General features: G+C 36.6%; 1 long non-coding RNA gene and 2 pseudogenes across 1 annotated transcript; 1 reads left to right on the top strand and 2 right to left on the bottom strand.

The window, feature by feature from the left end:
• Window positions 1–2250: 2250 nt before the first annotated feature.
• Window positions 2251–2405, bottom strand: LOC117277795 (uncharacterized). The gene is made up of 2 exons (XR_004508136.2): window positions 2347–2405; window positions 2251–2292 (listed from the first exon to the last, which is right to left on the bottom strand). It is a non-coding gene; the product is annotated as an uncharacterized lncRNA (long non-coding RNA).
• Window positions 2406–2608: 203 nt separating this feature from the next.
• The window catches only part of LOC104100479 (very-long-chain aldehyde decarbonylase CER1-like), a 168847-nt pseudogene continuing 158317 nt past the window's right edge, over window positions 2609–13138 (bottom strand).
• Window positions 8015–13138, top strand: part of LOC104097901 (very-long-chain aldehyde decarbonylase GL1-5-like) — a 167753-nt pseudogene continuing 162629 nt past the window's right edge.

Below are 13138 nucleotides of genomic sequence, written 5' to 3'. Positions count from 1 at the left end.
TGGGATAAAACCCTCGAACTTGCCCTTTTCTGCCCAGCGATTTCGCACCTGCGGGCTTCCAGTCGCACTTGCGACGCCGCACATGCGGAAATCTTCCGCTTCTGCGATCCACATGCTCCAGGCCCCGTCCTCTTCTGCGCTCCATCTTCCACAGATGCGGCTCCGCTTCTGCAGGCCAATCTCGCACCTGCGCCCACAAACCAAGCTTGACCGCGAAAACACCAGAAACGAGAAAACTTCACTAATTTGCATAAGTCCAAATTCAACCCGTAAAGCATCCGAAACACACCGGGACCTCAACCAAATATACCAACAAGTCCTAATACATCACACTAATTTAGTCGAACCTTTAAATCACATCAAACAACGCTAAAAATACGAATTACACATCGATTCAAGCCTAATGAACTTCAAAGTTTCAAACTTCTACAACTAATGCCGAAACCTATCAAATCACGTCCGATTGACCTCAAATTTTGCACACGAGTCATATTCGACATTACGGACCTACTCCAACTTTCAGAATTAGAATTTGACCCCGATATCAAAAAGTCCACTTCCAGTCGATCTTCTCAAAAATTCAACTTTCGCCATTACACGCCTAATTTAGCTACAGGCCTCCAAAACACAATCCAGACATGCTCCTAAGTCCAAAATCATCCAACGGAGCTAACTGAACCGATGAAACTCTATTCCGGAGTCGTTTTAACACAATTCCAACTACCGTTAAAATCCTAAAACTTAAGCTTCCGCTTTAGGAACTAAGTGTCCCAATTCACTCCGAAACCACAACAAAACCTCCCGGCAAATCACATAAGCAGAAAAAAGATACGGGAGAAACAATAAATAGGGGATCAGGGGCTATTACTCTCAAAACGACCGGTCGGGTCGTTACACACCTTGTCCAAGACTGACATATCTTTTACAAAAAATATGTACTGCAGGAAAGTTGAACCATCTGAATAATGGATTAGTATATGCTAGTAACATAGAGAAATTAACTACCAGAAATCACATAAATACATAAAACTAAAAGTCTATCACGGAATATCAATAATAAGAGAAACACAAAATGACAACAAGTAACAATTCCAATCTGAAACTTATCAAATAAAACTTACTTGTTACTTTTCAAATGAGTGAAAAATTTGAATCATGCCAGATTAATGTACGTTAAGACTAAAATTTAAAGTAGGAATATTTTGACTTTTTATAGTTTAGCTTTAAATATTTTGCACCAATGTAAGTAGGGTTGTGCATATGGTAAATACCGAATTACCGTATCGAAATCAAAAATTTTGATATTAGGTTTTCGATATTTTGGTATTCGCTCTTTTTGTTGGTGCTCCGATCTGCTCCTTTTTCCCTTTCTGGTAAGCTTTCTCCAACTTCTGTTTCATTATTTCTGGGTTTTTTCTCGGTGCATTTTATTATAAGTGGATTTTCCTCTTGAATTTCTTCGTGGTTCTATGTGATTTCTTTTATTTTTTTCTGTCCTTTTTTTTTTTATAATTTTAATTTCGTCCAAAGCATTTGAGTATGCAATTTTTGTTTTTCCATTTAGAATGGCATTAGTTTTCATCAGTTTTCTTTTAGTTATTGACCTTTGGAGTCTCTACCTTGACCAACAGAGTGCACCTAACTGTTCGATAAGTACAAAAAAGGATGATCTTTTTTGGTCCAATATTTTCGTTTTGTACAATTCTCTTTAAGTATTGTGGAGCAAAAGCAATTAGTTTTCATAATTTGAATGTCGAATCAAAGCAATTAGTTTTTGAAGTCCTACTGGAAAAGGTGAAATTTCACAATGTGCTTTGTCAATGATATTACATATACAGGATCATAATGATTTTCATGCCAATAGAAATTGTCCCCTGCTTCACTGTATTGTCACAAGTGCAAAGTGGCAAGCTCTTTTGTCCACATTCAAGAAAGTTGAGCATTCTATCAGTCAACCTAATTTTGCAATATATAATTTGTGCAATCATATGTTTTAGCTGTTGGGCTATTTGATTTTCCTTTGCCTTTTTCTTGTAACTTGTTCTGATTTACGTGAAAAGCATATATAGTAGATGAATCGATTGAGTGCTGTATCACATATCCGTCCTAAACTAAATATAGTTGCTTGATTAATTAGCAGAGCTTCACTTAATATGATTTTCTGTCAAAGCACATATTATTTGAAAAAAAACAGATAAACGTGTTGGTTTGATGGTAGTAATAATTGAGATAACTGCTACAATACCGACATTGAGATCTCATGTTCTTTTGTGTGAATGCAAACTTATTTACCTTTTGTTTTCTTTCTTTGCTCGTGGTTGGGATTAGAGACAAATATACTATGACAACCTTTCTTTTAACTTTCTTGAGATTAGACTTTGTACTCCGGACCACCAGTCAAATACAAGAATGAGGTTGAATCATAATAAGTGAAAGTCTGTCGGTTGTGAGTGCCAATGTGTACTAAGAACATAAACATACTATCCTTGTAGCTCATAGTAACCCACTGTCACAACGTTTTAGGGGGTTGGGTGGAGGAGCATGGGCCGGGGAAAAAGAGGATTGGTCTAGGGGCATTTCAATAGAATAGGTGGCCTTAAGCCAAATCTGAAAAACATGCCTTAAACTTTTATATATTTATATATATGAGTTTTGCTAATCTACTATACATGGCTCTAGTAGATTAGCATTGTACCTGCTTTTTATTTATCCAACGAAAGTGTAAATTTTCTTGGAAGAACTTCTAGAAGGCAACACCTTGAACAACAAACTAGTTCTGTTGCAAAGGTGTTGGAGGAAATATTTTACAAGGTTCTAAGTCACCACAAATCCAAGATACAATAATAATAGGAGCAGTCTAAATATAATTTTAACCCTTTGATTAAGCAGCAGAAGTCATTTTCAATGGGCGAAAACCATGATCAAGACTAGCTTTCCACGCTTTCTCAATATCAAGCATCATGTCACCACATTCATGCTCATTCCAACCTTCCAACGCATGCAAAATTCCAGCTATTCTCCAGGCACTCATCACTCTTCTTGGCAGCCAATTCTAGAATTAGAACAATATCACTTATGAATTCTTTTGTTATTTACGCACAATCAAATTAGTACAGAGAAATTAAGTAAATTAAATGATCTTTTCCAACCTCACAAGAGTCTACATTTTCAAGATGTTTTGGAATAATCATGGCTGGTGTGTTGAAGTAGAAGCAATTCTTGCGAGCTTTTCTTGGTGGAAATTGTGAAAAAGGAATATATAATGTTCCTTTTGGCGCTTTCAGTTGTTCTTCTTCACTCAATCCATCATCTACTAGCCATATCTGCAATATAATACTTCAATCAAGAACCTTCATTTAAATCTATAGACAGGAGACAGGAGATACGGGGGAGGATTCTTTTCTATATTGAACTTTCTAAAATCCGGAATTGTTCGAAGCTCGATATAATGACAAAACTTTGGGTTAGGATAGAGGGGGGAGACGAAGGGAATTGTTATAAATCATCAAGATTTAGGTTATTATTTTTCAATGTATTTTGGTTTATACCTTTGATAAATAGGTCTTTGACTGGACCAAATTAGTTGCAGCCTCAGGGGTAAGCCTTGCTTTAAGTCTCTTGCACTCTTCTTCATCTAACATGATAACCTATATATAAAAATTGTAATGAATGAGAAAAAGGGAAACAAGGTGATGGAGGAGATTAATTGTCAGAGATACCTGAATTCCTCTTTGACACAAAACAAGGGCGATGGAGCAAGAAACTTTGGACAAACGACCTCTAAGGACCACTTGGGAAGTTCCCTTAGGAATGGAGTTTAGGACCACAGCAACAACTAAACTACTTCCATCAACCACCTTCACTTTCAACTGAGGATTTTTCCTTATGTAAAGTTCACCATTATTGTTTAGCTGCTCTTCCTGCTAGAACGTTGCATTTGTGTATAATTGTAAGTATCAACTGGAACCCTCTTTTGTCCAGCCAACAAACATTGGATATAGGGTGATGGGAGAATTCTTTTTAATTCATTTACTCCGTAATAGTGAATATCTGCCATAGCTAACATAATGTTTTTCTCAAGAAAATTGCATTTTAGGTAGAGATCATGCATTTTTCTTATATATTCATATAAAGTAAAGATGAGAATTATTTGATTTTTTATAGGTTTACTTACCTGATTTAGGAGTCCAAGGCTCAAAACTTTTATGCCTTTCTGATCAGCTTCCATGATGGCTTCCTCAATCAAATTGTTAATAGTATCTCTTTGCCCTTGCATAAAGTACTGAACAAAATAAAAAATTAGGCAAGTCGCTTTAACAATCCAGAACATACAACTAGTCATGATTAACAATAAGTTCTTACTTGTTTCCTGTACTTTAGGATAGCCCAAGTTTGTAGTTTAAGATTCCTGAATAAATTTCTCTCGACAACAAATGTTTGACCATAAATCCAAGTAATAAAAAATGACCATAGCGTAACAGGCCACATTAACAAGATATACCACTTGGAAGCGTGGGGCCTCGAGGCCAAGGATGCAAACCCTAGTCTGAGATGGTAGATAGATTCTGGGGTTGTTAGATGTGTTAGGTGCACCACGTCAGGTAATTCAGCTTTCCTCTCAAGTGACTTTTCATACAATGTATCTAACGACTTGTCCACTGTACTATACAGATAGTCATACAATGGCATAAAAAGCGAATAATTTATTCTAAATTGAGTGTGATGTAGTGAGTGGAACCTGTGCCATCAAAGATTTGACATTAGTGGTAAAAAAGTAAAACAAAATTCAGGGATACTATTCTGTATAGTCAGTAGGAAAAAATACATTTGAAAGAAGACTTCTATTTCCATTTTTCCCTTTATTTCCCTCGTGAACAAAAGTTAGAAGCAAATACAAAATTTCTGTTCACTGAGGCCTCTAACTTTGGCTGTACCCAAGTTGTATCTCTCTTGTCACTTTTAATTAAACTGCTCTGCTACCTTGTAGATATGCATGACGAATTACATTTTTTTTTTTTAAGGACATGACGAATTACATCTTGGGTCCCCTGAATATGAAGAAACATTATTCTTCTGGAAGTGAAAAAAATGAAAAGTTATAACTATGCGTAGAGTATCTTTGTTGTAGATTCTGTTTCTAAGGGGATTCTAGGGGGGAGGGGGGGGAACTGTGCATTTGAACCTTTTACGTTGCACTATTCCTTCAAATGAGCTAGGTTTTTTGTGTTTACATACTTGATTTGAGTGTTTCCTAATGATCAGTCATCCCCAAGCCAAACTTCCAAACAACATTTTGTGGTCAATGAACTTACCATTTTAACAGTAAAATCATCTTAATAGGTAGGTTTTGTGATTATAGTGGTAAAGTTTAGTAACTTTACTGGTATAGTGGGTAAATTTCAATTAGTTAATGTGACAAAAAAGTTATGTGATCACTTTTGTTATAGTTGATAAAGTTTCCTTGCTTTAGTGTTATAGCGGGTAAAGTTTCAATTACTTTAGTGTTATAGCAGGTAAAGTTTCAATTACTTTAGTGCGATAAAAAATAAATTTCTAACTTTACCATTATTATGGATAAAGTAGGTGAAATTAATCATTAAAGGTTTCTAGTAAATTCCCTTTTTACTTGCAATAGTCTCGAATACCATTTCTTCACCCAATTAATTTCCTATGATATTTCAAATCACTTTTAGAGATAGCTATTGACTATTGTAAATGAAAGTTGAATATGAAACCAAAAGTACTTTTGTGTATGATGCTAATGGATAGGCTAATTGTGATGCTAATGTTTGTTACTATATGTTTAGCTGTGTTACACAGAGAAGTGCTATTTACCTGCATGTAACTCCACTGCATATCACACAGCACAACATCAATTTCTGCAATCATATTGTAAAGAGTTGGGAATGTCCAACTCTCTTTTATTTTTTGAGGACGTTCAGTTTTATTACCCCTCATTCATATTTTCACCACCCCCCACCCCCAAAGGCGACTTAATTAAAATAAAATTACAAAAAGAAACTGCAGAATGGAAAAACACGTGGTTAGTTAAGTCTTGTCGAGGCAAAACCAAAACTAAAGCATTGTTGATGCTGTAAATATAAAAATTGAAATATAGGGGAAACAGACTCACGTGGGCGTATACATCAAGTACTTGAGAGGGGGAAACACAGAGAACATCCACTTAGGAATGAGCTCAAAGTTGCAATGCCCCATATAGTTCATGAAATCAATATAGGTGGTGTAAGCACCAAGTGAAGCTATAGAAGCAGTTCCAGTGAAAAGTGTTGTGGTTGCTGGTATAAGAAAGAGCGTTAAATATGCTACGATCTAAGCAAACGGATGAATGACAGCTGCCAAAATAAAAGAAATTTGCTTTGTAAGTCTTTGCATATAGGTAATTGATTGTCATTGAAATTAAACTGAGGCTAGGGAAGGTCTTTAACATGCAGAAATTAGCCATTCTGCAAAGTACTTATATTCTCATTCATCTCATTTTACTTGAGGTAGTTATTTGCTTAAGAATTTAAATCATATTTACTGACAGCATAAAGATTTTTCCACATTATGTGCGCAGATATTATTTTGTAGGTTACTATGTCAGAGAGAGTTGACTGTTCTGATAACTTACAAAATATTTATATTATCAGTGTAGTGTACAGAACTTAAGCCCCTTGTTTAAATATCTGATGTATTTTCTCCAAGACTGATCGTTCTACCTCTGAAAACTACATCAAATAAAACAAATGATACAGAACATTTCTGAAGACGACTTACAAGTGATGGGCTCAGTAACAATGGAGGAGTGATGATGGGAATGATAACGAGAGTAGAGAAAATGGTGATGCAGAGCTCTGTGAAGCCAATAATAGAGAAACTCGACAGGACCGATATGCATCAAGGCAGTTATTATGATCCCATCAGTTCTCCATAAAGGCAAGTGATGAGTCTGTTGAAACTTCAGGTACGCAATGTAGAATACCAACCCATTAAGTATGATCTGATCATCCCTACAGAAAACACTTCAACCTTAAACAAATCATGTCATGTACTTTATTTGCATGTTCTTTTCGCTTGGTGAATTCCTTTCGGACACTATTAAAATCTAATTAGTACTGTCCAAAGCGTGGTTTAGACATGTGCAACCTAGTACATGATTCTGACTCCTGTAAGGTATAGCTTATGTTCTTACTGAAACTTTCCAATAACATATTCGGCTGGACAAAACCTAAATGTTGCATCATAAATTTTAGAGCTCAAAATGGCCTAGTTGTAGCAGATTTGGCCACCAGTGATAGGCTTAGGTCTGATTGGTCTTAAAAGACGTCACTAGGGTGTGTTTTGCCGATGCGAGATTTGTCTAAATTGTTACATACACCACCCCCTTAGGGATTCAAAGTTGTTGATGTTTACCCCGCCATCATCTCGAATATGTAGGATTCACCTAAACTCAGTTGGAGTTCTGCGCCACCACAACTCCCAATGTTGTGGGTTTTGCATAAACTCAACTGCGCACTAAGATTTGTTCCACAATCACCAAAAGTTGTAGGTAGAGTGGTTTTGATAACATTTGCAGCAGTCTAGCCTACTAATGGATACTGTGCGCTTTGAATCTAGGTCCAAATGACCTTAAAACGTGTCATAAGGATTGATTTGCCGATGTTGAATTTGCTCCGAGTTTATAGTGGTTTAAGTATGCGCTCCAAAATCAAACCTTTCTTAATGAAGAAGGGGCAGCTCATTGAAAGAACTTTTCTCATCTTTTACTTTCTTTTGGAATGAAGATTGGGGGGCCAGACGGCCAGGGACAGGGACAGGTATGATAGTATATATATTTCACTTACTACTACTACTACTGTGGAGTGGGTGAAAGAATGAAGGCTTGAGGGTGGGAAGTACATACCAGTTGCTTTCTCGATCAACTTGATCAAATTCAATGCTCTTGTCTAGAATCCGATTATTACTCTTAGCAGTCTTGTAGCGAGATAGAGATGTCCATATTTGGTTGTGAATTATTCTCAATTATTCTTGAGAGTAGATATGGGAGTATGAATATGTATGAGATGTCCCTTTGGCTTTCATCTTTGCTCATGATGAAAGAGTACATGCTATGACCCACAAATGGTGCCAAAAGCAAGTACTTCATCCCAACAAATTATTTCAAAAAGAAAAAGTAAAGAGTTTAGCAAAATTCTAGCTATAATAACTTCATGATAAATTCAGCACAAAATCCTATCGAAAAAGAAATAGAAGGAAGAAAAGAATACAAAAGTTGAATGCATTAAGCTTGTCAATGCAAATACTACATAAAGGTAACCAGGATCTGAAAACATTAAAATTTTGCATGGAGCTAATTAGGTTGTTACTTTTTACATTTAAAAGTAGAAGCTAGAAAAGGTAATATCGTACGAGTACTATGAGAATTTTATCAAAACAGCCAGCAAATTGTACAGCTTTTGAAAACACCAGATACTTATATTAATAAGAAAGAATTTTTTCCTTAAATCTGTCAAATTTAATTACTACTATATTAGAATTGAAGCACTAAACGGAAGTCCTTTTCTTCCTTTCTCTTCTGGACAACCGTACATCATCCTTCCATGATAATATAGTACTCCCCCCCCGCCCCCCCCCCACAAAGAAATAGGGAAACAATAGGCAAAACAAAGTGAACACACACAATCTTCTTGTTCACTTTTATGTGGGACCGGAAGTAACTCGGTGCAAGTACTGATGCATCAATCGAGGAATATGTGTTCCAACAGCAAAAAGAAGAAAAAAAGAAAGAGATGTACGTAACTCAGTACTGACATAACTTCTAAAAGACACCTCATTTTAAATACGTGCTTTCGAATATACTTTAAGCATAACATAACATGTTTTGACCGCAAAAGAAAGGGCGAAAAATAATTAGGAATTCAAGAAAGAGTATCTTGAAGTTCCCAAGGCGTGCCCAAGGCCACTCTGTGAGAATGCCAGGTTTAGTAGCCATTGTTTTGTTCCTTCACCACAAATCTTGAGAAACTAGGTTACTTAGTTGTAGCTTTGCCCCACTCGTTGTTCTCTAAAAGCCTCTGCTTCCACGGCTTTATATAAAATTAGCTACTATATAGGTAACCACAATCTGTACCGTGTCATTAATTAGCAACTGTGACTCATTAATTGGCATGTGCCAATTAACTTGGTTGGCCGAGGTTCTTGATGACCAAGTTTGGTATATGTGATGGAAGATTATCTTCCTGTAGTATTCTTTGAGCCCACGGCTCTGTTCAACTATAACTAGAGGGATTCTCCTCAGACCTTAGTTGAAGACACACCGAGATAGAGCAAAAGCAGCGAGAAGTATCACAAGCACGGTAAAAAAATGGTTCGTGAGTAAAGCGGGTTCTTTCATTCGGAGTCTGTAGTCTCTTGAGTATTTTAATGGGGACTAGCAATTGTAAAGTTCTTTACTATAGTAGTTAATTTGCTCGTCTCGGCTTGTGATCTTTTTGTCCTCTATTATCTTTCTATTCTTGTTGATTATCATGTCTTAGTGCTCCATTAATTGTCATAGACGGTGAATATTATTTCTGTGTTATTATTCAAACAACCGGCCCGCCTAGCTATGTCACGGGCCCATTTCCCTATATTAGCTAGCGGCACCGACTCGCCCACGCGGCGCATGCAGTTCCCCTCGCTGCAGGCCAGCCTTAATCCTTTCCCAGGTTTTCAAGCACGATCCTGTACCTGTTGGTGAGGCCTGCCTTGAAGGCATGCCCCAACTTGTGCCGACCATAGGATGTCTAGGCACTTGGCCCTAGACATGTCGTGGCGCTTCATCTTAGGATCACAATCCATGTGCGCCCTGGGGGTTTGGCTTAGGACATGTCTTGTCCTTCGCCTAAGACTGAGCATCGCTCTTGCGTGCACAGTCCATCCTCAAGCTTGACACTCGCCTAGTGCATCCGCAACTAGCTCGTGCTTCGCCCGAGTAAGGCAACCTTTAGTCCTTGGCCATTGTCATGCGCGTCTTTCGTGCCATGCCCATACATAGCCCTCGCAACACACTTCCATACTGAAAAGTGCAGTGTCGCCCACACCTGCACGTTTAGGCCAACGGACCCTTGCTTGCATGGTTGAACCCAAGCCATGCTCATAAGTCGGCACATGATACCCCTAAGATAGGTGCATCAAGTATCCAATCGGCACGGAGGTCTCTTTCCAACATTCGACAGCCCGCGGGGCTGGCCGTCCCACACATCGAGCCTCCAGTGCCTACTTGATGCCCAACGCTAGACCGAAGGCGTTGCGCCGTCCATAGAGTTCCCAAACTCATATGGATACCTAGGGCACTCCTTTGAGTCATCCAGGCAGGCCCTTGAGGTCGCCTCCAAGGTAGTTCATTCTATACGGCTCGGTGGCAGTACGTATGGGGGAAGCAGGTCGGAGCTTTCATTACATATACCCCCTTATATATGCTTAAAATTAAAAAGTCCAAGTTGCCCGAGTAGACAAACCTACGTTAGACAATCAGAAGAGCCTTTTCCCACCAGTTCTTGACCGAAGTCACAACCCCAAAGTGCGAGTTGTGACATTATGCTACAGTGTGTGTTTGCATTTTCAATCTGTAGCTTCTGCCAATGAATAATATTCTTTTGAACTTTCTCAAAGTCAATCCTAATCACCATGTGATAATTTAGTATGCAGGAACAAAATATCCTGTTTAATTATGTACAAGTTTGATTCATGTTTTCTTTTTTTAATGGAAGTCAAGATATTGTAGCCCTTGTGTTGAGACATACTATTAACCATGCATTTTAGACATAGTATTGTATTTTATTCTTTATGGAATAATTATTTATTTAATTTATTCAATTCAATAAAGTACTATTTTAAATAGATCATTTATTATATGTGTGTCCTTTAGTTATGTAGTAGACAATTTAGTGTATGAAGTCTTAGCTCATGCACAAAAGATTAAATTGTTGGTTCTCATAATTAATAAACTATGTTCACAATCGAAGATATTATTGGGCAAAATATCTTGATGATTGCAGCACAAGATTATAGTATAATTTGTCTTGATTATGGGAGTGGTTTTACTCCGACTTCTTGTGCTAGTATATTTAGTGTATATTGAACGGACCAAGTAGAGAAAAGATATTTTTATACTGAATATATATAAAATATTTTTTCTAATTCATTAAATGAGCTTATACTCCTAATATTGATATAATTATTATGATCAATGTGATTTGGTTATTGTTTTGATTTATCAAAAGGTACAACTCTATTCAGAGTTAGTGTACGCCTAATAGATTGGACAATAACAAATAGCATTTGTGAAATAATAATTAGTTGATAGAATCCATGACTCGGTTTTGAGTTTGATGATACCCCTTTATGTAAGCTTATAAGTTTTCATGTGAAAATCCGGCCAGTGGATTTTGTATCCGTCACATGAAATAGTTTAAGCGGAATTATAGAGGATTTAATTAGTTGATTAAATAAAATTATCAGTGATTTAATTTAATTAACTGGTATTTATGATCCTAACATGGGGAGTTTAAATAAGTGTTAGTAAATGTTCAAAATTCATATTAAGGAGTTCAATTACAGTTTTTTAGTGAAATAAATTACAATTAATTATAGTAGGAATTAATTCATCCAAATTTTAAAATTATGCTATAATTGCTAGCCTCTTACTATTTCTCAGGTCCCTACTATACCTAGTAAAAACCTGGACTGATTTGGGGTAAAAGAAGAGACTTGGGAAAAAAGTCATCCTGTAGATTTAGAGTAGGATTCTACTTGCACAAGCAGAATCATACACGTTTTTGGAGCCCTCTTTGGCTGATGAACGAGTCTACATAAGGAAGACATTTTTCACCTGATGGCTTACTTTTAGAGTTGTAGTGTTCTTGCCCACTCAAAGCAAATTAGTCCAAGGTTTTACTAGGACCATATCAGAAGACTGCAGCCCTGGATTATTACTCTAAGGAGGACATGTGCAACGTTTTCAAGAGGTTAGTGGTTCATAATCTCGTAATTATATCATTTTCTAGTTTACATGTATGTAATACCTGAATTGAAGGCTTGCTTCCGCTGTCATGTTCTAACAATTGGTATCAGACGCCGTCTTACATCTAACTAGATAATATAATACGGCATGAATAGAGTAATATTAAAACGTGTTGTTTAATGATACATGTTTAGATTATTCTATGTCAAAAACATGACTCTTTTAATTAGTGTTTTAATTATGAAATTATGGATTAATATACATATGCATAAATAATGGTGTTATATTTCATGACAATTTATTTTAGTTGCGTTTTTGTCCATAATCACAGTATTGTTTTAATAAAAATGTGACTGTTTTGAATACTATTAGTTCTGAAATTATGGATTAATATACGGAATTATGAACAGTGGCATTTTGAACGGGTGAAAATAGTGTTGTTTTTCCCATGTTTGTTCGAATTTTATTTTTTTTATATATATAATGTAGTAATAATAATAATATTATTTTGGCTTCTGAAATTATGGATTAACATACATAAGTATATTATGTGATTTGAACGAGTCAAAAAAACCAAAACCCTAAAAAACGCCTAAAACAAAATGTTTCAAATGGGTCATGAATTTGGAATTCTGAAAAAATCTTTTCAAAATACCACCAAGCAATAGAAGATTTTCTAAGGGAGACAGTAACACCGAAGCGCGCAAGCACACACAAGTGCTGCAAATCTTCAACAAAAAGCAAAACTCCAGATATGCAAGAACACTAAGCCAAAAATCAGTAGCCGTTGGGGTAGTGAACGCCCAAAGATTCGAACTCATTAGCAGCGAATTGTAACAAATATGAAATAAACTTTGGCATTTTATTTCCAGTTAGTGTAAGTAATTATGAGCGTAATGGTATAGGCTCAGATCATTGACATTTAAAGCCCCTAATAATGTTAAATATCCATCCATGGAGCTGGCTTACGCTGGAGGGACCATGACTGGAGTTCTAAGTGCAGCAAACGAAAAGGCAGTGGAATTATTTATTAGTGAGAGGGTTTTGATTAAACAGAACAGTGTCGTCGGAATCAAAACAGATCTGTTCGTCAACCTAAAGAGTCGTCGGAACCAATGACGCTACTACTACGGG

Source organism: Nicotiana tomentosiformis, chromosome 1 (assembly GCF_000390325.3).
Source record: "Nicotiana tomentosiformis chromosome 1, ASM39032v3, whole genome shotgun sequence".
NCBI lineage: Eukaryota > Viridiplantae > Streptophyta > Magnoliopsida > Solanales > Solanaceae > Nicotiana > Nicotiana tomentosiformis.
This window is presented reverse-complemented; position numbering and strand designations above follow the sequence as displayed.